The following is a 4608-nucleotide window of genomic DNA, read 5'->3' on the forward strand; positions in this document are numbered from 1 at the left end:
ACGCTACCTTCCTAATCGCTACCACGCTACCTTCCTAATCGCTACCATGCTAATCCTTCGCGATACGATTCTTCCAGCCGTGGAAAGAACAGGACAGATGAGAAGCAACAGTAGGATGCTTGACTCCTCTATGCCATCGGAGTCAAGCTATCGTTATTATTCATTATCGCAATGTTACGTTGCGTATCCAACGTATTTCGCATCCGTGGTCTACCAACGAGTGTCCATACAGTGTACAGCCAAATAGCGGGACCCTTCGTAGAGCGAAAGCTCGATAGAGACGAATCGGTATCGACGACGCGACGCGACACGATGTATAGACTTGTAAAGTGATAGTCACGTGGCGGACAGTGATACAATATCAGAACACGATTCGCCACGTGTCGCGCGACGCCGGTACTGCAACAGCACTCTCGTTTTATTATAATACGGCTCACCCTTGTTCGTCTCCCCACCGATCATAATCGCATTTGGCTTCTGCCTTTCACACAAAAATCGCGTCCGAACACAAATCACGAAATCACGTTACGAGTTTCTATAGCGCGCCACGGATACGACCATCTCTTCCTCGTAATTACCTATCTTTATTATTTTTACTTTTTCTCATCGGAACATTGGGGTAATTGTGGAATATTTTACCATATCTCGTCGTTTTCCTATATTATTTCCTGCATAATTTATTTCCGGTTCGAGATCGCTCGGAGGGCGAGCAAAGGGAAGAAGACGTCTACGAGCTACAATCCGAGCAATTTGTGCAAGGTGAAAAGTGGTTCTCGTGAAAAGTGGTCGCCGGCCGTGAGAGTGAAAGCGACGAATGGACGACACCGCACCTTTCCGGAATTGACCCATAAACCCGCGTTTCGTGATTTACCATCCCCGGAGACAGCAACCGAAAGGAATACTCGTCGGTCGACTTTCAATGCGTCTGCGGCCGCAAATTTCCAAAACATCGTGCAACCACGGCAAAATCGCGTCGACGAATATTTATTCCAACCTACCGCGGTTCCGTGGCTTCAACCCCCATAAATTTTCCTTAATTTCAACCGAACGTTCCAAACGGATCCCTCTACCCTCCGAGGGTACTCTCGTCGAGCTCGCCCGCGAATTACGCGACAACGTAACGCAAAATGCATCTACGATCGCAATTTTCCGAAATTCGATCCGCTATCGAACGAGAAGATTGCGTTCCACGTTCTAATATCATGAAAGGGCCGTCGACCGAAGATCCCACGACCACCCGAACGAGACCCGCATCTTGACATCCGCTCGTACGCCGTTTAGCAATAATTTACTCGAGGTCGTCACGGAACACCGTCGAAAAACTCCGAATGCTGTGTTCGTTGACGCCGAGATCAGGCTTTAATCCCACGGGTATATTGTTGTCCGATCGGCCGAAATTGTCGGTCGTATTTACGCGTCGCGCGACAAAATTGCGCGTCTCGCCGGCGTAAATACGCCCGTATGAACCCAGCCAATAGTAACCCAGACAATAATATCGATACGTGGTTTCTTTCTTTCTCCGTTCCCCGCGACGTGTACTTGACGCGCACCTTTTAATTTCGGTCGTAACACCGCAACGGCGCGTAACGTAATCGACTACCACGCTGAGATTCAGGGTTAGGTCTGGGTTAGGTCTGGGTTAGGTCTGGGTTAGGTCTCTTTCTTTTTCCATTCCCATTAACCCAGACCTAACCCAGACCTAACACAGACCTAACCCAGACCTAACACAGACCTAGCCCAGACCTAACCCAGACCTAACCCGGAATCTCAGCGTGGTCTGGGTTAGGTCTGGGTTAGGTCTGGGTTAGGTTTCTTTCTTTTTCCATTCACATTAACCCAGACCTAACCCAGACCTAACCCAGACCTAACCCAGACCTAACACAGACCTAGCCCAGACCTAACCCAGACCTAACCCGAAATCTCAGCGTGGTCTGGGTTAGGTCTGGGTTAGGTCTGGGTTAGGTCTGGGCTAGGTTTGGATTAGGTCTGGGTTAGGTTTCTTTCTTTTTCCATTCCCATTAACCCAGACCTAACCCAGACCTAACCCATACCTAACCCAGACCTAACCCGGAATCTCAGCGTGGTCTGGGTTAGGTCTGTGTTAGGTCTGTGTTAGGTATGGGTTAGGTCTGGGCTATGTCTGGGTTAGGTTTCTTTCTGTTTCCATTCCGTTCCGCGACGTGTACTTGACGCGTACCTTTTAATTTCAGTCGTTGAACACCGCAGTTGAACAGTGCGTAACGTAATCGACTAACACGCTGAGATTCCGGGTTCGAATCTCCCGGTCGTTCCGGTTTCTCATGGTTAGGCCAACAAATCCGATAAAATATCGAAAAGCCTATAGCGCGAGCTACGCAATAGAAAAGCGCGAAAACACACAGGTGAGAGGTATAACTTCAAAGCTCGCCGCGCCTTTAAAATACGAGTGGATACAGTAAAATACAGAGTGGAGTTTACTGTAGTGTAGTTTACTTTAGTCGGAGCTTTATTAATCGCGTCTCCGAAATTCCACGAGGTGTTCCCAGGGTTGTTAGGGTTAAGAAAGAAGAAGACGGATAGAAGAGGAGACGTTATATTCAAGTCGGAGACATTGACAAATACGCGCCTCCACCTGAGAAATCGTAGGATTAAGATACTTTTCTTCCAACCCCTACGAGAATCTAGAACGACGTTTTCCGTTCCATCGGTTCCAAACCTTTGTTCCCGCCGCGCGTTTCTTTCTATCATCGAAATCGTAAGTTTCGAGTACGCTGAAGATTCGACGTTTGCATCCCAAAGACGACTCAAACGCTGCGAAAGCGTCGAAAATGAAACACTCGTGACTAATCACGGTCAGCTACCGAAATTTTCAACCACTGACGACCGAGTAATCCAGATGCTGTACGGATATCCCCATTTTTTCTATTATCCCTCGGTAGGCGGTGGTAGTTCGCTTTCTCGAATGTCGTGCGGAGAACCGAAAATCGGCTACCGGCTTTTTCGAATTCGCCTTTCTACCGTGATTTACGAATCCTCTTGGCCCGAGTCGGCTGTGCGTATCTTCTAGGTCGGTCGCCGATGAGCGAGAAGGAAGGAAGAAACGACCGACCGCTGGGAAGAGCGAGACACGAGAGAGGACGAGAGTTTCGGTGCACGTTGCGAGAGCAAGGAAGAGGATTTCGGAAATGGCTTCGAGAGGCGACGACTCTTGTTCCATCGCGTTTTTCCTTGTCTAATGCAGCCACGGTGACTGAGCCACCCCATCGGCATAGGGATAGGCGTTCGGTTGGCATCGGCGTCGGGATCGAGGCTCGCCACAACAATTTCTCTGTTCAACGATGTAGGTTACCGAGACCAGGCTTTCGGGGACCTTTTAGCCTAGTGGTTTACTGCCCTACAATAAATCAATTGCTACCGGCTGACCGACAAGTCCGCGCGCGATTCACCCTCCGAGGATCTTTTCGAAAGTTCGTCTGTCGTCGAGGTCGAGGTGCTACCACTCACTTTTTCCTTCCTCTCCAACCGAGTTTCCAACCGACCGAGAACGGCGCGGGTCTTTCGACGCATTCGAACGTGATCGTACAACCTACGAACGTGATCTCACAACCTACGAACGTAATCTTACAACCCTGTTGTCGGCAAGATCGATGCGTCGCGTTCGTTACGGTATTGCCACAAGGTATAATAGTATAATAGATAGTAAAGCTATAAACTACTCAACTAGCAATCTCGTCAATTATGCCATCTGGTCGTAACGGTGGCAATCGATTGCACGCTTTCATTGTTTATATTGTACTCGGGACCGAAGAGGTGCATTTATGGTAGACATATCTGTGCATTCATGGTAGACATATCTGTGCATTTATGGAGACCTTACCGTACCTTTTCTAGGGGTATACCCCGCAGCGATGATTTCAGTGCATTCATGGTACGAACCTACGAACGTAATCTCACAACCTACGAACGTAATCTCACAACCCTGTTGTCGGCAAGATCGATGCGTCGCGTTCGTTACGGTAACGCCACAAGGTATAATAGTATAATAGATAGTAAAGCTATAAACTACTCAACTAGCAATCTCGTCAATTATGCCATCTGGTCGTAACGGTGGCGATCGATTGCACGCTTTCATTGTTTATATCGTACTCGGGACCGAAGAGGTGCATTTATGGTAGACTTCGTACATTCTCTGATGTTTGCCGGTGAAACTTTTCTGTTACTAACTTGTTTGTTGTAAAACTTTTGCTATCGTATTCCCGGCATTTTTCTCGATTAAAACGAGACCAAACACGATACAATTCGAACGATGTTTACCGCGCGTTTTTGTTTAGTTAGCGCTACGATGTATCGCGTCGTGTTTGGTCTCGTTTTAATTGGAAACGTGTCAGGAATACGATAGTAAAAGTTTTACAAGAAAAAACCTTTCGCCGTTGCATCGAATCGTCTCGCAGGCGTACTCTGGTGTTTTCGCTCCGTCCTCTTCTTTATTCGCTGTTCCTCTACGTTCGAAGTTCGTCGGCAAACATCAGAGATAAAACGATCATGTAAACACTGCTCGGCGATCGAACTCCTGGGCACCACAAGGGGTATACCCCGCAGCGATGATTTCAGTGCATTCATGGTAGACAT

General features: G+C 48.1%; 1 protein-coding gene across 2 annotated transcripts in view; it reads right to left on the reverse strand.

The window, feature by feature from the left end:
• Positions 1 to 4608, reverse strand: part of LOC128881885 (uncharacterized) — a 7601-nt gene that overhangs the window by 837 nt on the left and 2156 nt on the right. The window lies entirely within an intron of this gene.

The sequence above is a fragment of the Hylaeus volcanicus genome, chromosome 9, assembly GCF_026283585.1.
Source record: "Hylaeus volcanicus isolate JK05 chromosome 9, UHH_iyHylVolc1.0_haploid, whole genome shotgun sequence".
In the NCBI taxonomy this organism is placed as follows: domain Eukaryota; kingdom Metazoa; phylum Arthropoda; class Insecta; order Hymenoptera; family Colletidae; genus Hylaeus; species Hylaeus volcanicus.